Source organism: Pogoniulus pusillus, chromosome 17, assembly GCF_015220805.1.
Source record: "Pogoniulus pusillus isolate bPogPus1 chromosome 17, bPogPus1.pri, whole genome shotgun sequence".
Lineage (NCBI taxonomy): Eukaryota > Metazoa > Chordata > Aves > Piciformes > Lybiidae > Pogoniulus > Pogoniulus pusillus.
The window spans coordinates 16,076,086-16,101,007 of NC_087280.1; the positions used below are offsets into that span (position 1 = coordinate 16,076,086).

The following is a 24,922-nucleotide window of genomic DNA, read 5'->3' on the forward strand; positions in this document are numbered from 1 at the left end:
GCTCCCTCAGCCTCTCCTCACAGGGCTGTGCTTCAGGCCCCTCACCAGCTTCGTTGCCTTTCTCTGGACACATTCCAGTATCTCAACATCTCTCTTGAATTGAGGAGCCCAGAACTGGACACAGCACTCAAGGTGAGGCCTGACCAGTGTTGAGTCCAGAGGCAGAACAACCTCCCTTGTCCTGCTGGCCGCACTGTTCCTGGTCCAGGCCAGGATGCCATTGGCTTTCTTGGCCACCTGGGCACACTCATGTTCAGCTACTATCTACCTCAGGTCACTTTCTTTCTGGCTGGTCTCAGCCACTCTGTCCTCAGCCTGTAGCACTGCTTGGGGTTGCTGTGGCCAAAGCATAGAACCCTGCACTTGGCCTTATTCAGTCTCATCGAGTTTGTCAGGGTCCCTCTGCAGGGCTCTCCTACCCTCCAACAGATCCACACCTGCTCCTAGTACCTAAAGGGGCCAAGAAGAAAGCTGGACACAGTCTTTTGAGCAGGGCCTGGTGTGACAGGACAAGGAGCGATGGTTTTAAAATAAGAGGAAGATTCAGATTGTAGAGAAGGAAGACATTTTTGACACTGAAGTGGAGAGACCCTGGCCTAAGTTTCTCAGAGAAGTGGTAGATGCCCCATGCCTGGATTCATTGCAGACCAGGTTGGTTGAGGCTCTAAGCTGCAGATGTACCTGCTGACTGCAGGGGATTTGAACTAGATGGACTTTGAAGCTCCCTTCCCACCCAATTCATTCTGAGATTCTATGATTCTGTTCTGTTATGGTGAAGTTAAAAACATGTTAATTGTAGAAATAAATAACTATTACTATTCTAAATGTGGTGAAGTTTGAAGCAATCTTATTCCCTGTTCCTGATTATTGACCCAACTACTTATAGTTTGCAACTATAAGAAACCCAGAAGAAGGGTGATCTTGAAGGACCTTTCTCAGACCAGGCGTGTCAATAGCATGTCAAGGTGATCTCAGTGCAAATTTCCACTGGGGACTCTATCTATTTCTTTCTAGAAAATCATGGGGACCTTCCCATATTTGTTTTCATCCAGAAAGTTTGCAACATTACTCCAATCTCATCTCTGCACTCAGAACCCATGCTGTGACCTCAGTTCAGCAGGGCTTCCAGAATTTTCTGTGCGTATTCGTGGCCTAATCTTCACTCTGTTACAGTCATATCGCAAGCAATCGACTGGGCGCATTTGAATAAGGGGAAGGAGAGAAAGAGCTGAGTGGTTTGCTCACCCTTTTACAGTGATTTAGTGGCAAAAGAGTGACTAGAATTTGCTAAACACTAAACCAAACTGGGACTTCGCTTGCTTACCATCTTATGAGGCGTAGGCAGTAAATCACTGAGCTAAACTGGGCCACAGCAGCACTGTGAACACTACTGAAAACAAGTAAATATTTGAGTTTGGGGCACAGAATGAGATGTTAAGGTTAGGGATATTAGTTTTTATGGAGCAGCTTGTGTGCCTGCTGAGGTTACCTGCCAGAATGAACTGTTCTATGAAAATATGACTTTCTGAACCCCTTAGACAGTCAACCTTTATTTCAGAGAGTTTTGGACACGCTCATAGTGGAAAAGTTAACGGACAGGAAAAGATAGGACCATCCCAGTTTTGCATGGTCTGGATCTGTTTTCTGGTTTACAAAATGCCTGATGTCTTGGAAGCCATAAATGTATGCATTTATTTCTGATACAATTCTGCCTTTGCCTTTTAGAAGTCGTTATCTTTGCTTCTTGGTGGTACAGCACAAGTTCAGGGAGTTCACTTATTGCAGATTGCTTTTACTGGAAAATAAAGATAACTATCTGCAATAATGTGAGGAACCCATGTACCTGAAGAGAAAAACAAACACACATTTTATGGTTATCTTGCATTTCTTAACCTTTTGCTAACACACTAGCACCTTCATGACTGAAAATTAATCTCGACACACCTTGTTTATTAACTGGATCACTCAGTGAATAGAAAGAGAATTGAAATTGAATTTAAGCTTTAGTTTCACAAAGAACAAAAACTGGGCTCTTATTTGGGAACGATAGAAAATTAGCATAAGGAACAAGAAGGTGTTCTCTGAGGCTCACACACACATCTACCTTTATTAGAAATATTTTTAACAGCTTCTGAGACTGAAGAATAGCTTCTGTGCTTTGCTCTGTGTTCCCTTTATAGCCTTCACGTAGTGAGAAGGGAGTGAGGGATTTTAGGGCAGACACAAAGCTGGTTCCATTGGCTCCTGCTGCTTTCCCTGACACCCTCAGCGCAGGGGCATGTTGGAACAGAGAACCTTGTTCTCTGGCTCTGCTCAGCTGACAGACGGTTCTTCGGGGAGCCTGCTGAAACAACTCCCGTGCTGTCTTAACATGCAGTGGTGGCTAGTTCAAAAGTCAAGGAGTGGTTGAGAATCAGCTTCTAATGTCCTGTCTCCATCTCTCTTTTCCTCAGTGACTGAAATTTTGAGTGTAATTTCCTATGTGGGCATTGCGGGCGACCGAGGTGGCCAACAGCATCCTGAACTGTACCAGGAACAATGTGGCCAGCAGGACCAGAGAAGTGATTGTACCCCTGTACTCAGCAATGGTGAGGCTGTACCTTGAGTATCATGTTCAGTTTTAGGGCCCTTACTACAGGAAGGACACAGATGCTGGAGTGGGTCCAGAGAAGGGCAACAAAGCTGGTGAAGGGGCTGGAGAACAGGTTTTGTGAGGAGCTGCTGAAGGAACTGGGAGTGTTTAGTCTGGGGAAAAAGAGGCTGAGGGGGGACCTTCTAGCTCTTTTCTACTCCCTCAAAGGAGGTTGAAGTGAGATGGGGATCAGACTTTTCTCTTTAGTAAGAAGTGACGCAAGAGGAAATGGCTTCAAGTTGCACCAGGGGAGATTGAGGTTGGATATTAGAAGGAAATTCTTAACTGAAAGGGTTCTCAAACCCTGGAACAGGCTGTCCAGGGAGCTGACTGAATCCCCATCCCTCGGGTATTTAAAAGATGCAGAGGTGTGTTTGCTGAGGGACATGGTTTAGCCCTAGGTTTGATAGAGTTAGAGAATTGTTGTACCTGATGATCTTAAAGGTGTTTTCCAACCAAAACAATTCTATGATTACCTGTGTGTGGAATTTTACAACACCACTGACCAAAACAGCAGAGAAACAGGTGGACAACCTGTTAAGTTCATAGTAGGTAGTACTGGAGCAGACAAAGAGGTCCATGACCTTCTCAACTCCATTTGCTGCATGTTGCATAAGTAGCAGCCCCACTGAAAAGTGAGATAGGCAGGAGAGAAAATGAGGAGATAGCTTTAAATTGGGTTATATTCATATGTTAACTTGTAAATAAGGGCTATGACATTTTGCTTTGAATCTGTGTCACGTATAATATGCACAAACAAGGGAAAGTGTGGGAGCTTTCCTTGCTTGAGGTAATATATATATGTAGAACAGCATTTATATGCAAGCAAACCTATCTTCATCACTCAGAACAAACCTACAGGAAAATAACTTCTGATGTGAGTCATGAGAAAAGCAAGGTCATTCTGAGTTAATGTCTTCAGAGTTAACTTCAATTTGTGAAGCTCAGGCAAATCCTTTCAGGGTACAGCATTAATTCCTCACTACATATGACAAAACACAATAAAAAGTTGCTGTGTTGAAAATTCATCAGAGTTGCTACAGACTTAATTCACCTGCATGCTCCAAGAGCCTGACTAGTGCAAAAATCACACAAATACCTTGGACCAGAGGTCTAGTTAAGCCAGAATCCTCTCTGTGACCACTGCAGCACCTCTCACCTAAGGGAAAAATACAAGGCAGCAGCCTGGGGTCATCCTTCTGACTTACTCTCCCTATTTTGGCAAATTATTTGTCTAGACACTCGTGAACTGGAGCTGATCTCCCCAGAGAGCCGTGGATAGGCCATTCCTACACTTCGAGACCTCTCTGCTTATAACTTAGGTTAACAAGTGGCCTTCAGTAGACCTCCATGCCCCATCTGGGACACACAATACTCTAATTTTTGTTGATTTATTGTGTGCATCTTGCTCTCAGGAGGTCTGGCTGCTCCCCTGGGGTGAAGTCTGCAGCTGCACGGGAAGCTGCTGAGAGCTCTGCTTCAGTAAAGCGGGACGTCCTGGTGGGCAGGGACCTGAAGGACCTCCTCAAAGACACAAATCTAGCAGAGCTTTGAGAATGGCAATACTAATTCTGGTTTTCCTTGGTCATTGAAGGCTTGGCTTTGAAATATTAAGATATCTTATGTGATACCTCTTAACACAGGTTACCTGTGTCCAGAAAGTGATGTGAGACACATAACTACCCAGGGCAGTGGTGAAGTTCTCAGCCCTGGAGGTATGTAGGAAGCATGTAAATGTGTTGCTTAGGGATATGATTTAGTCAAGGATTTGTACAGTGTTAGGTTGGTGATTGGACTTGATGATCTTAAAAGCCATTTCCAATTTAGGCAATTCTGTGATTCTGAGAGGGCAATCAATAGTCTGACAATCAGTTTGTTTCATGAGAGATAATAAAGCAGCTTACTGGAGAAACTATGATGTTGTTGGAGTCACTGTCCCTGAAAGTGTTCAAGAAACATGTGGACAATTTGGGGTGTGGTTTAATGGCCATGGTGGGCTTGGGCTGTTGGTTGGACTCTATGATCTTAGAGGTTTTTTTCCAACTGGAACAGTTCTATGATTCCATGATCTTCCCCTGCAAAATTCTTGGAGGACAGGAGGGTCACACACAAGGACACAGAAGCCTCCTGAGGTCAAGCCCTCAACTGAACCGCAATCACTTGGATAAGGCCTGATCTAATCTTTACAAATGTGTTAACAGAGCAAAATTCATATGCTTTCAATTACCCTGGAGATAAAATTATCTACTGTTATGGACACCCACCAGGCCATGCAGATATCCTGACATCGTGGAGTGTTTTCAGCACCTAGCTCTGCAAGAAGGCAGCACCTGCAAATGCTCAGTGCTGCTGAAGCTTTGCATACAAGTAGCTGCTGTCAGGCTGTTGCTCAATGTCACACACACACACACTCACATGATTGCCTGGTCCAGGTTTTGCAGAATGAAGTTTGGTATTTTTAAAGTATGCTGTCTGGTTCAAATAAGATCCAAATTCCAGGTCCAGAATTTGGATCCAATTTCCAGGTAAAACCCAGTTATAGGAAAATTTCTCCTTATAAGACATTCCCTCCCCTGCTTTCTAGACTGAGGTCCCCATAAAATTGCAGAGATAGTCTCCTGAGTTACAAAAAGCACCAGTAACAAAGCTGCAGCCAGAAGGAAAAAGAAGGAATAGGCCAGATCCCAAAGCCCCAGTGAGCAGAGGCTCATTACAGGTAACACAAAAACTCCAGCTCCCAGCCACAAGCATTTCATTTGAGATTCTTTTCCTATGTCCATATATGTCTGTCTGTCCCTTCTGAATTCCTTGCTGTGTCTACACCCTTTTCTCTGCCAGGCACATCTGTTAAAGTCTTCATTTTGGCTTTTGAAGTGGGCATTTTATATCCAGCTGAACTTTAAAAAAGATCCTGAGCAAAGACTTTTAAGAAGTAAATATAAATATCTTAATTTTTTTATGAATAGGCTCCTGTTTTCACATGTTCCACTTGCAATGGCCTCTTGTCCGCAGCTGCTGGCAGGTCAAATTCTCTCTACGAGAAGAATGCACTTCTGGAGGAATACATTTCTGGTTGTGCACAAGAGAGAGTCTCAGGGTACATTATCATGAAAAAAACTCACCTGTGCTGCAGGGAGAGATCACAGAATCTTCAAGATTGGAAAAGACCTCTAAGAGCATCAAACCCAACACCATCATGCTCATTAAACTATATCCCCAAGTGCCATGTCTACACATTTTTTAACACCTCCAGGGATGGCAACTACCACTGTCCTGAACAGCCTGGTCCAATGCCTGACCACTCCTTTAATCATGAATTTTTTCCTAATATCTAATCTGAACTACCCCTAGCACAACTTGAGGCCATTTCCTTGTCCTCTTGCTAGTTACTAGGGAGAAGAAACTGACCCCCACCTCACTACAGCCCCTTTTCAGGGAGTTGTAGAACACAATGAGGTCTCCCTTCAGCCTCCTTTTCTCCAGACTAAATAATCCAGTTCCCTCAGCTGCTTTTCATAAGGCATGTTCCACAAACCCTTCACCAGCTTCATTGCCCTTTGTTATGCTTAGCCTTGAGTAGCAGAAACCAACTTGTCCAACGTTCCAGAACTGATCTCCCCAGCACTACAGGGAGATCCTGTTTCAGATTAAAACTCTGCTTTTCAGACACCATTTTCTTGCTACAATATTTGTGCTGAACCTGGGCAGGGTTTAAGGCTGCTCTACATGCACCCTTGTGCACGCTCACCGGGCAACAAATGCTTTCGAGCTCAGCCCTGCCCCACAAAAGTTGAGTGGGAGTTTACTAATTTCAATTCCTATAGAGGGTAGCCATAAATATTTCTGTGGTGGTTCCTCTACATTAAACCCAACAGTTAAAGGCTGCTTACTTCTTCATTTTTGAGGTTTACTTCATTAAGAAGTCCCATTAATCTCATTTTTTGTTTGTTTTTTAAATTGGATTTCTTTTAACCTGAAACACAGAAGAGGCCCCACAAAGGGACTGTCACTCTCATCTGAATCAAGAATCCTCTTTAAGGCAGAAGCAGGAAGGAGCGGCATGGAATTATTTACCCATGAATAATATGTTAATATTTATACATAGCTTGCTCAGATAAGAAAAACAGCTTAAAGATTTATGGGAGAAACTCTGTGTGGTCATGCTTTGTGGAGCAACTTTTCAAGCTCCATGTAGAATCCCAAGTGTTGGTTTTGCCTCCTGACAGTTTAATGTGTAACCCAAGAAAGTACATTCTTCAGGGTCAAAGGAAAACAAAAATGAAAAGTGTAAAAAAAGGAAAATCAAACCACTACAATCTTCCTGCTCTGTGTTTCTGCTGGGGATCTCACTACATTTCAAGAGGCCACAGTCACATTAATATGGGGAGCCTCAAGCACAGCTGAACTGGAGAGAATCCATGAGCTCTGTATGTACCATTCAAAAAAAGCTGCCTTTCCTTTTTTTACTTTATGTCTTCTTCTGGGTATTTACCATCACCAAAAAAAAAAAAAAAATCATTTTTCATAAAGTTTTCATGAAGCTGAAGTCCTTCTTGGGCTCTAGAAATGGCACAGAAGGGGAGGAGAATCACAAAGAAATGTTCCCTCTGTGTGAGAGGAGTGATGTTTACTCTTTGTTTATTTATTCTAAGGCGGGGGGGAGAAATAAATTGCTTTGTGTGAGGGCTCTTTGCTAGTGAGGCTGAAATGCATTGCCAAGTCTGTCAGGAGAGGGGAAAGCAATCTGGGCAGACTGCCCTCAATTAAAACCAAACCCAAATCAAATTCAGTTTAAGAGTTTAAGCACACAGCCTAGTGCTTGATATGGAGGCTAAAGGCAGAACTACCCACTCGAGCATTCAAAGCTCCCGAGTCAAGACCCTAGCATGCCATCGAATGGGCTTGCAGCTCTAGCAATTACATAAAAATAATAACACTATTTCCATTTTTGCATCTCAAAGGGTTCATGTTTCCTGCCTTGTCTTGGCCCACATAAAAGATGAGATGAAGTGAAATGAAGTTTGAGATCCTGTGTTTCTGGGAGCTGAAGGTTTTAAGAAACACCACCTGCGTGAGGCTTGCAGTAAACTTGTGAGAGGCAGGAGTGGTGCAAAAGAAACCAGAGCTGTGTAGAACAGGCTCTTAATTACAAACTGACCTGAGATACTGAGCAAATTAAGGAAACCTCCAACGATGCTTCATTGTAACATGTTGGGATCCCACACTAATATTTTCTTTTTCTTTCAGGGTGAGCTAACCAGCACAATTTGGATCCGCATCAAGTTTTCAAACCAAAGCTCAAAGCTGCCTAGGGAAGGCTGCTTGTTGGTTTGGGGAGGTTTTGGGGGTTTTATCATAATGCCACATCAGTGCTTGTAAGGCTTTTTGTAAGGTATCAAAGGGAATTCTTTTCAATATTGATGATCTTTCCCTTCATTGGACTTGGGAGTAGAATTGAAACTCACATGCTTCAGCACTCAGAAAGTGCTTGTGAAAGTTAATGGAAGATAATTCAGGCATCTGGGTACAGCCTTGATAGAGATTTTCAAAGCCACATGTGATTTTTATGACCTTGCTGCTACTTTTTGCCTTTAGCAATCTCTTTCATCGCTTAACTACAGATACCTTTTCACCAAAAGTCCATCCTGTTTGCTTATCAGCACTTACAGATGTCCTTTATAGATTTTAAAGTCACTGAAACAAACACTGTGGGTATTGGGGGGGGGGGGGGGGGGGGGGGGTGGGGGGGGTGGAGTGAAAAGTAAGGCTAGAGATAATTTCAGTTACCTAATGTTTATTTGACTTAGTCACGAAGAACTGGATCAGTGCAGCTGATACGGAACGATGATTAAACTAAACCCTGAATCTATATTCCCATGTGATCACCCTCATTATCTCTGCTATCAAGGTTGATCTGACAAGTAACTTCTATTTAGAATCAGCCATACTTCTTTTCCCCGCCTACCCCAAAGGCAGTGGAGTTGTTTGCAGCTCCTCAGAGAAAGTAAAATGGAATTTACGCCTACAGCACAAAGAAAGAGCTGGGTAAAAGACAACTGGCTTCATTATTTTTTCGAGGGGAAGAAGCTGATCCAAACCCCATTAGCAGCAGGAAATTTGGATTTGTTAAGAGTTTGAAGATCCCTGGGTTGAAGAAGACAGAATGCTATAACTTAGGTATTAAATATCCATCCTTTCATTGCTTTCTATGTATTCATATTAAAAATTCATCTGCATTTCAGCATCATTTGTAACACTGCAGAAATGATGGCCTAGGCCAGAATACTTGACCTTTAGTCATGTAGGCAAATTGCTGAAAACAAGAAGAGTTGTAAAATGAGAGAGTACAGAAAATATTGGTAACCATCAGTGTAGGCAGAAATTTCACTATGCCCTATATTTACTTACAGGATACTGACAAATATGCTAGAGAAAGCATGTGTTTAGTAAATGGACTCATATCTTGGCTCTGTTCTATAGGGGATATCCTCCTGGCTGACCTTCCTGTTAGCCCAGCTGACTAAGTAAATGAGAAATGGTTAACTCCTCTCCTGTACCACCATTTGTTCTGACCAGATGCAGTCATGACAAACCAGCGGTACAAAGCTTCACAGAGCTGACTATTTCCAGAGAGATGTGTTACTCTAAAAAGAAAAGAAACCAGGCTAAAAGCTGAATTCACAGTGAAATGCCATGAAGATGGGCTTTTTCAGCTCTGATTTCTGGTTCAGCTTGTATTTTCTGGTTTGGTTTAGAGGCCAACCTTGCTGAGGTCGAGATTGAGGCACATTTGAAATTAGTCAGCTCATTTTTTATTTATTCTGACAATTCTGAGAGTTTTCCTCAGACATTGAGTTGTAAACTGAGGATCTCTTGGGGTGGGAGTCTGGCATCACGTGGAGGATGCCTTTTACACACTACCCAGTTGGCAGTAGTTCCCTCTGGCTATTGAGGCTGGGGAGAAGGAGTGGGTAAGCTATAAAGGTACTGTGAGCAGGGAAGAAGATGCTTCAGTGTTGATGCCATTTCTTAATCACTGCATTGTGCTTGTATGGGAGGAGAATCCTGAAAAGGGCCCTTGGGTACTGGGGCTGTGTGAGCTCTGCAAGACAGGATGAACACAAAGTTGCTGTGGTGCAAGGCAAGATTTGAATGGATTCAGGCAAGCTGAGAATTTAGCCTTTGTGTTGGGCTAGCATTTGGGAAGCTGAGTGGCTGTGCTACATAGCAATTTATTCTGATATTCTGGTGTCTTTATTTTATGAAATATTATCTTCATTTTATACAATACCTCTGAGGCAAGAAGGGGAACCAGACAAGTTGCAAAATAATTCTGATCAGCCACTCAAAGCCCCATGAGATCCATTATTCTGACAGCAAATCTCCCCATGATGCATGCAAACTCCATTCCCACTTTTACACTCTGATGTCAAAACTTGCATCTCTCACGCTCTCACAGATTGCTTCAGACCTCGGCCAGCTTTGGTCCTACCTGAAACATGTGAAACAATGTTCTGCCTCCTGGTATTTGAACACAGAGAGGCCTGAAGTAGGGGGAGGAATGCAAAGGCAGCCATGCAGATTTTGCTGCCACAATGTGGGAGACAAAGCCTTTTGTTTCTGCTGTCACTAGAGCTAGAGACCAATTTATCTGATTTCTGCATGGAGCAACATTATGTATCTTTCCATTGCATGCAAACATTTCTCTTGCTTAAAACATTACACTTAATGGAGCAGTTAGTCCTTGAAGCTACAATGTTTTCTTTTTCTTCAGTGTAATTAAATACAGAAGAGACAAAGTCAACAATTTTCCAGTGTAGAGGATTAGAGGTCCTGTTGCTACTTGTAAAGCTCAATAGATTATGTGCAGTGCTTTGCACGAGTAGAGTAAAACCTACATACCTTACCATCTATTAATCTATATCAGGTATAACTCCCTGCTCTGCCTAAATGATTAACATACTTTGCCTGAATCATTAACACACCAGAACTGATGAACGCTGGACAGCTGAGATAAGATTGAGGAGTAGGAAGTTGTCTTATTCCCATCCATTCCCACCCATTCTCACCACCTCATAGAAGAAAAAGGGCAGTCAATTATTCAGATTACAGTGGAGCAAGGATGGAGGCAGAAATCCATCAAAGAGAGAAGAAATGGCTTTATGAGTAGACTGGAAAAGTTTAGATTCTGAGAAAGGAGAAGGGCCAGGCTGAGATGCAGCTAAGTGCAAGAGTAAGAGGTGAGTAGAAAGAGGATAAGGGAAACCAAGGCCTGAGCATTCAGGGCTGGTGGAGAGCATGCAGAGGGTAAACAATGCTCTTCCCACCCAGAGGATGGTGAAAACCTTAGGCAGAATTGGAGGAGAAGGTCGCCATGGTAGAGAAGACTTTGGTCTTCAGTTGCAGTGACCTGGTAGCAGTGGTGGTGTAGGGCAGGAGAAGCTTCTGCAGGGGAAATCCCATAGAACAGTGTGTAGATACAGAGAAAAAGAGATACTGAGTTTTTCCAGGACTAACACAGAAGAGATCTTCACTGAACTGGGGAAAAAAGGAAGATGGACAGGAGACTTGGAAAATAAGGGCAGAAGAGAGTGGCTAACCTCAGGGTCTTCAAACACAGAGAGGTGGGTGGCAGGGGATGCAAAAAGGCAAAGGTAAGGCTGAGAAGGGTTTGGATTTCTTTAAAAGATTTTCTAGCCAATGCTATGTTAGTTTTGGGTAGTGCCAAAGACAATACAAACCATAGAGAAGATCAGATCTGCAGTGGTCGAGGATGTAGAGAAACAGCCGATTGTGTCTTTAACAGGAAGCCAGGCAGATCAAAGAGGTCTCAAAGCCGTTTAGTTTCTAAACGATACCCTGGCTTTATTTTGTTTAGATTGAGCTGGGCCCTCTCTGAAGAGGATAAAAGGAGAGCAGAAATGTGTAACAAAGACGTTTCCCCTCTCCTTAATAGTCAAGGGAACGTGACATCCCCGTCAAGCAAAGGCACCATTATATATACCGCTGCTAGAAAGGAAGCTGTTTTATCCTTGGAAGGAAAGAGAGATGCTATCTCCCAGAGAAGGGGTGAAGTTCTGCAGAAATTCAGAGCTGTTAATAGACTGTTATGACAGTGTGCAATTTCATTTCCAGTGAACAATGCATGTCACAGGCCTGACTGCTACAGCAGTTAGCACAGATAAAACAGAAAACAAGTGCTACAGAGCCTACACTCTCTGGTAACACTTCCTTCCAAACAGTCTTTTCATTTTAAGAGTTAAATGAGATTTCCACCCCCTGGCTCCCCTTTCTTTGGGGATGTTTTCAGCTAAGCTTGAAGGGATGTGTTTGCATTAATAGAAGTGGCAAAGTCTAGCCCGTAATGAATTAAGATGGAATAATAACATTAGACTCTGGATAGTGAATTTGCTGAAGGATCTTCTAAAAGGGAACGTCTTGTAACACTGCTGCAGCAGGCCTTGGGCACAAATGTTTGCCTATTAATTAATGGTATGCTTAAATCTGCCTTAGTTCATCAAAGCCCTGAAACATCTTTATGTTTTGTTCCCAGTTTAGAGTGGATCTGAGCGAATACTTAAACAGGTATTTGTTTTGCAGGAGGACTTTGAACTTCATGTGCACTTAATGCCATGCTTCACTTGCAGACTTAGCCTGGTGGAGCTAAAAAATCTTAACTTCCAGTTGAAACAGGATATCAAAGATAACAAATTAGAGGATACAAGAGGAAGAAGGGGTTCTCCACAGGAGGCACATATACCCTCCCGGCTGAAGAATGAGGAACTAACAAGAGGCAGTTTCCCATTTCTGCAGCCATGGCTGTTGTTAGAGGCACAGCAGCCTCTGCCAGGGTTACTACAGTTAAGGTGGTGCCAGCCTTTCCATTAGAAACTTGGCCATAAATACATGCTTCGAGCTAAGATTTGGCATTGAAAATGATCAGTCCTCCAGCAGCTCTGAAGAAGTTTCCTTCTTCCTGAGGCCTGAAAATTCCACAAGTATTTTAATGCAGGATATTTATGATTTATAACTTCTTTTGGTTAGGTATTGCCATAATTTTGAAACAACACCGTATCTGTGTGTCACTAAACTGTGACACCATCCAGCTCATCAGTGCAAGGGAGAGCTGCACACTTTAGGTGGAAACTTCAGTGTACAGAGCATGACACGAATCATTTAAGCTAAGTAGCTGCATAATTGTGCATATTTCCCTTCCCCCCCCCCCACCCCTTATCATGCAGCTGAGGACCAGAGTGATCTGCAAACTCTGTGCATCATCTTTACCAATACAGGCCCAGCTTTTTATCTTTCAACCAGGTAAGCAACTAAGACTTGCATTTCCACTCATGTACCTATTTTATTCATTTTCTGCTTGCTGCTCATGGATCACTCTCCATTTAAGGTTACAGTTTTAGGCACGTAGGAAGCACCTGCACCTTGATGTCGTTTTCTCCTAGTACAGCTCTTCATCCCCATCCTCATCCAAATGACAAAACCGTTTGGCTTCATCACTGCTAAGGGCCATATTCATAGTAGTATGGGGGAGTCATGCTGTGAGGCTTCATCTTCCAGCCATGGAGAGCAATGCCTGAGTGAGAGCAATGTCGGTTACCCCTCCTTCCCTGTGGTATGCAGCCCTGATGTGAGAGGAGAGAGGCTGTGAAACCCCATCTTCCCTTCTCTAGCCACAGCTGTGGTTGAGTTGATGAGTTTTTGTTCCCCTTTTGGCATCTGCTCCTACTTCAGCTTCAGCCTAGCTCATAGGGATAATGCTCTGCTTCAGCTCTCTGCTCTCATCCCATAGTGGCATGAAGAAGTGTTCAGAGGTGGTGAGTCAGGCAGCCCTTTCTCACCCACAGGCAGCTGCCTGTTGGGTTTGTGGTCTCTGCTGGCAAAACGCAAGGAACCTTCATTTCACTAACCTTAACACAAGGCTTGCAATGTTCTCCATTTAACTGAGGTTGCCCTCAGTCTATCCTTTTGTTTCCCAACTCTGAAGTCTCTTTAGTTTCACGATTGCTCATAGCTTTTGACAGCAGTTATTGCTGATCACCTGGAGATCACCTACTTTACTCCTCAAGACCAAGCTCATGGATGCTTTAGGTACAGCCTCAGACAAAGATGACACGTCCAGACCTGGCAAAAGGGCAGAGCACAGGGCAGAGATCCAAGAGGAGAATTTCCCTGCTGCAGGAAAGAGACAGCTCTGCCTGGTGAGTCAGGACCACGCACCTGCAGAGCCAAGGCTGGCCTGAGGAGCACCCATCCCTACCAAAAAGTGTGTTTGAGACAAGTGCTCAGCAAATGCCTTATCTGCCCCACAAACTGTCAAGTAGCAGCAAATATAGACCATGTCCCACATCAGCTGGAGGGAGGGGGGCATGAAATACAGCAAGACTGGAAATCCCACAAACAGATGTTGAGAAAAAGTCATTCTCAGAATGCTTAGTTTTGTTGGGGTTTTTTTTCCCTTCTCTGAATAAAGGAATTTTTTCTACTCTCAGCAGAAAGGGGGAAGAAATTTCATTGCCTGTGACAATTGCTGCCCTGAAGGAGGAACTGACCTGGTTCAGCCTGGTGTAACAAGAGACTAGAAGGTTGCCGAGGTGTGAAGGATCTGTGTGCTACTCACACTGCCTCTCCTGAAAGAGCATTCACCCAGGCAGCACAGAAAAGTGCTGGGCACCTGGTCACAGACCCAAAATGTGCAGTATTCCCAAACTTACTTGATTTTCCTGTGGGAGAAAAAATGGATTGGGCCCTTAAAGCACACGGTTTTGCATGCATCATGACACCTCTCAGAAGCTCTGAGGCAGTGATCCTTGCTGCCTGCTGCTTTCTTACTGCATTCTTCATGCTCTTTCTTGCAAGCAGCTACCTGGGTGGAATTTCCCTGGTGACTACACAGGCAGTCTGGCAGCTGTGCTTGCGCCTGGGGCTCCTTGCATGCTTAGGAGATCCCACGGGCAAGCAGCAAGTCTGGTGCTTTTGGAAAACATTGGACCTACCATGTGCACACAATACTGAAACATGTGCCTGGACTTTCCAGACCTCTTGCTGCCACAAAGGTTTAGGTGGAAGGGGAAACCCCCATGGTACCTTCCACCCAATAACCAAGCCTTGAGGGACCCTCTTCTGGTTTTTCTGGAGGGGCTTTATGGCTCTGTAAGTCCAGCTGAGATCTCTCGGGGACCAGGCAGGCTAAGTGGGCCAGAATGTCTTTGCAACAAGACCTGCATGGAAGTCAGGAAGGGTGAATGAAGGCTGTGGTCTAGCTCAGGGTTTATTCTGAGCCAAGGAGATGACAATCTGGTACATGCCGTAGTTTATCATTTCTGAAAGAGCACCTTACTATATCAGTTCCTCCTCCTTTGTCATCAGAGAAAAAACTCACACTTTCCTAACTGAAAGTTCAGTCTAAGCATAAATGTCACTGAAAGCCCAGCGAGACCTTTGGGTTTCTAGTTTCACTCTCCTGAGCTGTGGGGAAGATTATGCAACAGGAACACTGAGATGAATCATCTTCTGGCATCACAGAGCATTAGGAAATGTTTGCTGTGATGTCGTACGGGTTCTTACCGTCTATTTGTGGTCTGCTTTTTTCTTTTCCACTGGATCCTCATGTCTTCAGATATCAGGTGGTTTGCTATTGCCCTCCTCTGAGCTAGGAAAAGGCTCATCAGCTCAAAGCTCCAAGCTCAGCTTTGGAGAAGACTGTAGCTGTAAGAAAACGATTGCTAAAGAAATTGCGAATGTCCTTGCTCAGCACTTTTTTTTTCTCAGTGTATTTCCTGCAAGTCTTTGAACCACTCCTTTTGTTTTTCTGCTGTCACTCTTAACATCGATCCATCCGGCACCACATCACTCAGAGGGTCAAGGAGGTTTGTCTCAAATGTTTGTTCTTGAAGCACAAAGCCTGGCAAGATCACAGAGGCTGTTCTGAAAGTGTGTCAGAGGAAGGACAATTTGAATGTGAAAGAAATCAGGAGTCAGGCTCCTCTCACCTTCCATGCCCCTTGTTTTGGTTTATGGATCAAAACAAAGGTATACTTGTTTTGAAGCATGGGAATTCCCAAGGTGAGTCCTCTCTTTCCAAATCTGAGGTTAGAAATCATGTCTGGAAGGAAATCTGAAAGCTAAGACAAATACTGACATTCAAAGTAAAACTGTGAGAACTAAAAACACTGTCCACACTGAGGCTGTATTTGGGACTCAACTCTAGCAGTTGCTCTATCACCCAATGACTACTCAGTGGAGAAGGAAGGAAGAACCAAAGGTTAGAATTAATGCAGGTTTAATGAAACAGCTAAGCTGATCCTAATGGCAAAATAAAGTATATAAAGTCACACTCAGCCCAGAGAATGTACAGCAGTCACATTAAATGGGAAAGCAGCCCTTGCAGGCAGGAGGGAAAAAGAACTAGGGTCAAGAGGAGCTCAAGCAAGAGCAAGGTTCTCCTCTATGCTCAGTTAACTTCCTGCCTTTACATGACTATGACTTTTATGGCCTGGGATACAGCTGCAGCCAGCTCAGGACAGCTGCCCTGGCTGACTCCAAACTGCTAACAGCCTGCAGCCCATGGCTGGCCTGGGATTATGTCCCAGTGAAACCAGGACAACTACAAAAGGACTTTTACCAGACATTTGGTTAAGATGCATGGTGCTGTAGATAACCTCTCCATAAAGATATGAGCCTTAATTACAACTTCATTGATGACTACTTTAAAATATGTAGTGATGCAAGGAGTAAATGATTAGAAAGTGTAAAGTCCTCAAACATGTAAAAACAGATCAGAAAACCCACAAGTGAACAGCCTTCCCCCCTCGTTGTTAAAAAGTACAGTCCTGAGCTAGGACATTTCTGAGCTAAACAATCTATTATAAACTTAAATTCCAAGCAAATAAAAAGGGACATGAGCTTATTGGCTCATTCTGCAGAACACTTCACATTCCTTTCTTCCAAACAAGAAAATATGAACTTATTTTGCCATGGAAATCAAATCAGGCATCAAAGCCCAATTTCTTCAAGACAGTTTCTATCCATTTCTTTGAAGCAGACGTTTTTATGACTAGCTGTGTTAACAAATCCAAACTAAGTATCCAATCTGTCAAGGAGAAAAATAAGTTTAGAAGGAAAGTAAGTATTGCTCGTTAAACTTTAATGGCAAGGCATTTAAAAGAAGAAAACCATCCATTACAGTGTTGGTGGAAGAGTGTGTTGTCAGATTCTCCAGAGAGGGTTTTTATCATGATGTTTAAATATATTATATTAAGGGATGATTCTTGCTCTCTTCTCTGAACAGAAGACTTTTGAGAGGAAAGTGTTTTGAGCAATATCTGTCTCCTTGTGAAAGTGTCCTTAACTGCACAGCAATCCAAAAGAAAGCTGGGTATTGATGCCATCTGTCCCAAAGTACCTGCATGGGGAAGGGTTGTGCAAATATGAAACTAGCAGCATGCCTGAACATCAAGAGGAGAGCACAGAATAATCTTGAAACATTTATTCCAATTTTGAGGGACCTGCAGAATCAAGGATTTCTGTCATTATCATCAGCCACGAGAAAGAGAGTTGTTGCTTTAGGTCTTGGTAATGAATTGAGATCCAGAATGGTAAATCCTGAAGGCAAAGACCATTTGCCTGCTTATCACCTTGAGTACTGAGTTCAGTTTTGGGCCTCTCACTCCAAGAGAGACACCATGGCAGAGTGGGTCCAGAGAAAGGCAACAATTTGGTGAAGGGTCTAGAGCACAGGACTTGCGAGGAGCAGCTGAGGGAACTCCAAGAGGGGCACCACAGCAGAGTAGGTTCAGAGAGAGGTAACAATTTGGTGAAGGGTTTAGAGCGCAGGTCTCATGAGGAGCAGCTGAGGGAACTGAGCTTGTTCAGCATGGAGAAAAGGAGGCTGAGGGGAGATCTTCTAGCAGCATACAAATCCCTGCAAGGAGGGGAGTTGGTCTGTTCTCTAGTAGCAAGCAGCAGGACAAGCAAAAATGACCTCAAGTTGCCCCAGGGGAAGTTTAGGCTGGACATGAAGCACAATTTATTCCCTGAAGGTTGTCAAGCCCTGGAACTGACTGGCTAGGGCAGTCCCTGGAGGGATTTAAAAGACATGTAGACGTGGTGCTGAGGGATGCGATCTGGATTTGGCAGTGTTGAGTTAATGCTTGGACTCGATGATCTTGAAGGTCTAAAAGATTCTATGATTCTATCACATCTGAATTTTGAGTCTGAATTGATCTCTGAGCTATGTAGTTTCACATAGCCAAAGCACATCCCCAGCTGTCTGTTAAACATAAGTAGGTCACTATGAGAGTTTTAAGGAAACTCTGACATCTGAGTCTGGTTTCAGAAAAGGTCTCCTGGACAAGTCAGATCCTACTTTATTGGAAGGCTTCCCTTGCTGTGACTCCATCCACCAGGCTAAAAATTCCTGTATCATGTACTCTCTTCCCTGACTTCTGTTGCTTTTTTCAAGACAACTTGTTCTGTATTTCCTTTACTAACCCTTAATTCCAGTGGTGGCACTTCATGGGTCCCTAACTGGAGTCAGCCCTGCTTTTGCAGAAGGAGGCCTTTCTGCCTTTGAAGTCTTTTTATGTTTCAGAGATGCATGGAAGTGATTCAGTTTTTGCTACAAACTACTTCCACATCCAGAAACCCACCATAAGAAATGAAAGAGCCACAGGGATCCAGTGTAGCTTTCTCTCTGGGAATCTCAGCACAGCCACTGTAGAGGATAGAGCTCCAGGCACTGTGATGTCCCTGCTGATGGGTGTTGTGCTTAGCCCTATCTTCAGCTATCTCCACCTGGCAGCACAAGACTCTGCTACCTCTTTGAACCAAAGATTACCACCTCTGCAACCTTTAATGATTTAATACCTTTAATATCACTGTCTCATCTCACTTTCTTTAGTTCCAAAACAGCATGAGGTCACCCCAGCCTCCTTGGGTAAAAGGCAGCTTTAGTTGATGCCTCAATGCTGTTGAGGTCTTTGCCAAGCTTTCAACACTTCAGTTGAACATTTAGTGTCAAAGGCCTGCCATGGTCTGGTTTGTCCTGAGGTTTTATTTGCTCTTTTGATTCAATTTAAATCAAGTGAAACCATTCATCCATTTGTGAAATGAGGACAGAGTAAAAGAGGGTATTTTGCCTTTTCTACAATAACTCTGTTGACTTCTGAGAAACATGCCTACTTTCCAGAAGAGAAGCCTGAAATTTGGCAAGGGAAGGGGAGTATTTTTGGAAGTTTACTCAAGTTACAAACTTACAATGAGCTGCAGTTTGGAAGCGCTCAGAACTGACCTGCTGGATGCTTCTTTGTGCCCCACAGTCTTGCAGACCAACACCCAAAGAGGCTGAGAAGAGCTGGCTTGGCCACCAGAGCTCACAGGTGTGGGTTCAACAACTTCATAGGCTACACATGGTGAAGAGCTGGAAGCTATGGCAAGCCTTGCAGAATAAAGTCTGGTGGATGGAGCTGGAAATGGATGCAGGAGAGGACAGCAGGTAGAAATCTTGGCTATGTGTTAGAGGATGGAACAGGAGAGCAACAGGGAGAAAGACTGGAAGTGGAAATGAGTAGGGGCTGTGGAAGGAGCCAGAGAAAACACAGACCTTATGAACTGTGTCATCCCACTGACCTCCACAAATGCATTTATTACATGTAGCCACATCCCTGCTGTGTCCTCGTTTTCTATCAGCACACAGGCAAGACTCTAGTAAGGAATTAACTAGGACTGCAAGGTGATGGAAGCTACAACTTGGTGGGCTCCTACTTTTTGTTTATAATACTTCTGCATGTGTTGCAGGAGGTGGCAAGCACATAGTGAATTAAGAAGGAATTAGAAAGAGAACCAGTTCATGCAGCTGAGAACTGAAAGGGGGAAAATGTCTGTACAATTGCACAGAATCAACCAGGCTGGAAGAGACCTCCAAGATCATCCAGTCCAACCTAGCACCCAGCCCTGGCCAATCAACCAGACCATGGCACTAAGTGCCTCATACAGTGTTTTGCTTGAACATTTTCAGGCACAGCAACTCCACCACCTCCCTGGGCAGCCCATTCCAATGTCAATCACTCTCTCTGGCAACAACTTCCTTCTAACATCCAGCCTAGACCTCCCCCTGCACAGTCTGAGTGTGTGTCCCCTTGTTCTGCTGCTGATTGCCTGGGAGAAGAGACCAACCCCCACCTAGCTACAGCCTCCCTTCAGATAGTTGTAGACAGCAATGAGGTCTGCCCTGAGCCTCCTCTTCTGCAGGCTGCACACCCCCAGCTCCCTCAGCCTCTCCTCACAGGGCTGTGCTCCAGGCCCCTCACCAGCTTCGTCACCATTCTCTGGACACATTCCAATATCTCAACATCTCTCTTGAATTGAATTCTTGCTTCTGCCACAGAATAGTCACTTACAACAGGCCCAGATGGTCACTAAATACACATTCTTCATTCACTGAGCTCCTAGCTCCCAACTGTATCTGAAAACACCTGGCCTTTGAGGAGCTGCAGTGCTGCATGGGGTTACTACTGCAGACACATCACATCCAAACCCAGAACTGGTGAAAACTCATCAACTTGATGTCTCTCTGCCTCAAATATCATCTATAAACTAAGCATAACACCACCCCCACATCTCACAGGGGAACAGTGGAAAATAAATTCACCAGTTCTTGTCATCAGTGCCCTAGGAGAGCTCATAAGGAAATTAATAAGTCTGTCTTCAGAGCAGGGTTGGAAGAGCCTGCAGAAAATAAGGCATGGGGCCACAGATTGCACAACAAGGAAGAACAAGAGGCTGAATAATGGTTCACTCTGCAAGTTGGTACATGGAAAGAGGCAGGAGCCCCATGAGGAAAAATGGACATAGTCATACAGTGGGAGATAACATCATGACACAAGGGCACATTGTCTACAGTTAGCCAGTATCTGGCTGAGAGGAGACCTCACCGCTCTCTACAACTACCTGAGAGGAGGTTGGAGTCAAATGGGGGTAAGTCTTTTCTCCCTGGTATCAGATGAGAGGAAATGGCCTGAAATTGTGCCAGGGGAGGTTTAGGTTGGAGATTAGGAACAACTTCTTTCCTGAAAGAGTGGTTAGGCACTGGAACAAGCTGCTTAGGGAGATGGTGGAGTCACCATCCCTGGAGGTGTTCAAGAAATGTGTGGACATGTCCCCTTGGGACACGGTTTAGGGGGCATGGTGGTGTTGGGTTGAAGGTTGGACTTCACGATCTTAAAGGTGTCTTCCAATCAAAACAATTCTGTGATTCTATGATTCTAAACTCTAGAAGTTGCTCTATCACCTGATAACTATTCCACCATCCAAGAAGGGCACTGAGAAAAAGCAGACCCCTGGGTTTAAATGAAAACAGATATAAAGAAACTGATCCCAATACAAATATACACTCTATAAAGTCATACTCAGCCCAGATAACATAGGGTGGCCATGGTGAACAGGGAGGCAGTCCTCAGGAAGAGAAGCAGGATCAAATGAAGCCCAAGCAGGAGACCTCCTCATCAGCAAACTTCTCCCTTTATACTGAGCAGGACATTTCTGGTATGGGATACACCTGTGGCCAACTCAGCTCAGCTGCCCTGACTGAGAAGGGAGGAGATGAGTAGCTTGTGTGCACTGAAAAGGTGTAGGGGCCTCTTTGGGCTACAAAAGGTCTTTTGCTTTTTGATCTGTGCCCACACCCTTCCACAAGATTGTCTAGAGAGCTTCCTGATCTCAGAGCTGCCACAAACCTGGGAAAAAGCTGCTGTGTTTGTCTGCACTCGTGTCACCTTTTCTGGGACACTTTGTGGGCATGGTGCTTCAGAGAAGGCCACAAGGACCTTTCTGGAGCATCCTTAAAGTCTTAGGGGAACATTTTCCAGAACCTGCCGATGCCTCAGTGACTTGCTGAACATCTATTTGCTGGTTTCTTCTATCACAGACCCCATAGCCATGGTGTGCAGTGTGGTGGTAGGTTTTTTCTTCTGTGCCATGGTGCTCTCTGCTGGGGAGAGCAGGTGGTGGATTGGCTGTGCCTTGAACTGGATTTGCAAGCTGGAGACAAGTAGCAGCCCTACATGGACAGTGAGAATGTGCATCCACATTCAGCACGGCCCTAGGATGGCCCTTGGCGAGAGGGTAAGGCTGGAGCCCATGCTCTACCACACCAGCCAGTCCCAAGCAGCACAATACTGCCCACCAGCCATGTGCCAGACATCTGAACAAGAGAAAAGGGCCCACAGCTTCTAGAGCAGAAATGCACCAACACAGGTGGAGGTTCACTTGCAGACTGTTTATGTGGGTTTTTTTCTGGGTGAGATTTGAGTAGCTCTGTTCCACCTCCATCAACAACAACCTTGGTCATGCCCATGGCAAATAGCGAAACTCCCACACGTAGCAGAGGGAGCAGTGCTGGAGCAGTGGCTTTTATTTTCTCCAGCTGGGTTGTGCAGAGACTTTTTGTGAGGCTCAGAAAGGCTGAACATTTGGGAGATGCATTCTTAACCTGTCAGCCCACCAGCAGATTGCATATGAGTGTGCAAGGAATGGCAGAATCATACAGTGCATCTGGTTGAAAGGGACCCTCAAAAGTCATCTTATCCAACCCCCCTGCAGTCAGCAAGGACATCTCCAACTAGATCAGGCTGCTCAGGGACTCATCAAGTTTGACCTTGAATGTCTCCAGGAATGGGGCCTCAACCACATCCCTGGGCAACCTATTCCAGTATTTTACCACTCTCATTGTGAAGAACTTCCTCCTTATGTCCAAGCTCAATCTGCTCTGGTTGCAAACTATTGTCCCTCAACCTATCACCACAGGCCCTTTTAAACAGTCCCTTCCCAGCCTTCCTGTAGGTCCCCTTCAGACACTGAAATGCAATCATAAGGTCCTTCTGGAGTCTTCTTTTCTCCTGGCTGAACAGCCCCAACTCTCTCAGCCTGTCTTCATGCTCTCCTACCTAGAAGGTTTTGCGCTTTGGCTTGGAAGCAGAGCGGTGCCTCCCTTAGAGCACTGTCAACCTGGTGACGCTGAGCTTCTTCTGCAGCTCCCATCACTTCAAATGGATTTAGAAGCGTTCATCACCTGCCAATCTTGGGCATCTGGTACTAGTCAGCTGAATAAAATAGAAGGATGAAGAATGGCATGGACTGAAACTAGTATTTGTCACATATCTGGCAGCACAAGGGACATCTTTTGGGCTTTGGTTCCCTGGAGAACATGCTTTCCTGAATTGCTTCCCCTGGAGATGTAAGGACAGGTATTTAGATCTGAAATGTTGAATGTGTAATTTTTAAAGCAAGTAACCTTTATTCAGTGAAACCTGTCAACCTTGAATCTATCTCAGGTTTCTCTGCTGAGGCTGCTGTGTTAATCTCCAGTTTACAAAGCTAAAGGTTGGGCGAATCAAAGGGACCTGAGATCTTTGTGCGTGGCCTTTGTACAGCTGCAGAGTTAGATTTTCCCACCTGGGTCAGTCTTTAAAAGGACTTCATCAAGGATGATAAATCTAAAATTAGATTCTAAAGGACTGTGGGCATATCTCCCTCCTCTGCCTCGAGGCTGCATCTTTATTCAGCCAGTGGTGGTTTGAAGCAGCATTCTTGCATATTTAGGAGCTGTGGGGACAGACATGGAGGGAGGGAGCAAAATGAATGCGTTGGTCTGTGCTGTGCTCAAGTCCATGTTTCTAGTGACTCCATCAGGTTTTGGAGTAGGCCCTAGATGGGAACAAGGGTAGTGGGAGACAGCCTTGTTAGCACAGAAGTGCAGTTTGCCTTACAATGAATGCCAGTAAATGATAATTTCCTGTCCTCCGTAGCCCTCTGTGCCAGCAAATCCCACTGGGAAGGGAGTGTCTGGTACTCAGTGTTTGTTTAGTGCTAGCACAATGAGGCTCTCTTCCAGTTGTGACCACTTGTTGCTACCACAGTGCAAATAATAATAATTCTAATAATAAAATGCAGACATCAATGGGCTGTGGGTCATGCTGCTCAGAAGCGTTGGCCTTTCTTGCCGACTTGCTTCCTCCCACTTCCTCGCTTCCTCCTCCAGCAGAAGTGCACTTCTACATCATCAATTCCCAAAGGTGGTTGTCCTCACTGTTGTTTGGCTCTGCAGGAAACACCATTGCTTAAGACACTTGGCCTTCATCATTTTATTTTGTTGTTTGGTTTGTTTTTTTTTTCCACTGACGTGCTGCAGAACTTCTCTTTCCACACCCTTAACTTCCCAGGAACATCTGCCTGCTTGGATCATCCTTCTGAGCATGGAACACTGGGCACAAGAACTGTTTGCTACAATGTTCTCCATCCTTAAAGACATAGAGGAAGTGGAGATACCACCCAGGGGCACCACAGGCAGGAGGTCAGCAGAGCCTTCACCACCTCAGTCTGTGCGGTGGAGTTTCTCAGCAGAAGACAGCAGCCTTGAGTATAGGGAGGGTGAATAGTGGGCCAACTTCTTCCCACAGCACTCTGTGGATGTGGAGGCAGCCAGTTTAGCTTTGTGACCAAGGCTGGTTTCAATTTTGTTTTTCACAGAGCACTTCATTGACCAAAATGGCTCATGGCTGAAGTACTTCTTTGTTCTGGTTGGAATTTTCCAAGGTTTTGGAGAAAAATGCAGATGAGGGATTTGATTTTCTACCACTTCATTTGCTCCTCTATTGGAAAGATGGAAGCTGAGTGAAAAAGTGGACAATTAAATATATGCAAGGCCTCGAGAAGAAGATATAATACTCCAAGAATGAAATCAGTAGAGATTTTTTGACTGAACCACCACTTTTGCAGAGAATATATAGAACATTTTCCAACCAGCTTCACCAGCAAGCTGTAATTAAAGAGGAGCTCAAGCCACAGAGCTCAGAACCAGACTTTCCCAGAATTTATGGGTGTCCCTGTCTGGGTCTGGTACAAAACACGCCAAGAGTTGAGTTCCAACCTCCATCTCTCTTAAGGCCAAGCAAAGATGGTGTGGAGGCACCTCTTTACTTGGAGCATCAGTTCCTGGCAGGTGAGGTGAGCATCCTGCACCGACTCAGAGGAGGTGGCTTGCTTCTTCCCTGCTCAAACCATGGATGGGGACAGCAGGACAGACAGAAGTGTCTGTACAGCTCCCAGCATCATGCTGGGAATTTTCCCCACTATAATGCAATTAATGAATCACAATTGCAAATCATGATGCTTTGGAAATGAAAGCCATTGACAGAAGAAGTAAAGAGTGAAAGAAAAGAGGTAAAGAGAGAAAGCAGAAGGAAGGAAATGAAACAGATTTTATTCAAGAAATAACAACAT

The 24,922-nt window shown here is 44.5% G+C and overlaps 1 long non-coding RNA gene across 1 annotated transcript; it reads right to left on the bottom strand.

The window, feature by feature from the left end:
• Window positions 1-9,421: 9,421 nt before the first annotated feature.
• On the bottom strand, window positions 9,422-21,141 carry LOC135183092 (uncharacterized). Its single transcript, XR_010305404.1, has 3 exons — window positions 21,052-21,141; window positions 15,212-15,352; window positions 9,422-9,734 (listed from the first exon to the last, which is right to left on the bottom strand). It is a non-coding gene; the product is annotated as an uncharacterized LOC135183092 (long non-coding RNA).
• Between the last annotated feature and the right edge of the window lie 3,781 nt (window positions 21,142-24,922).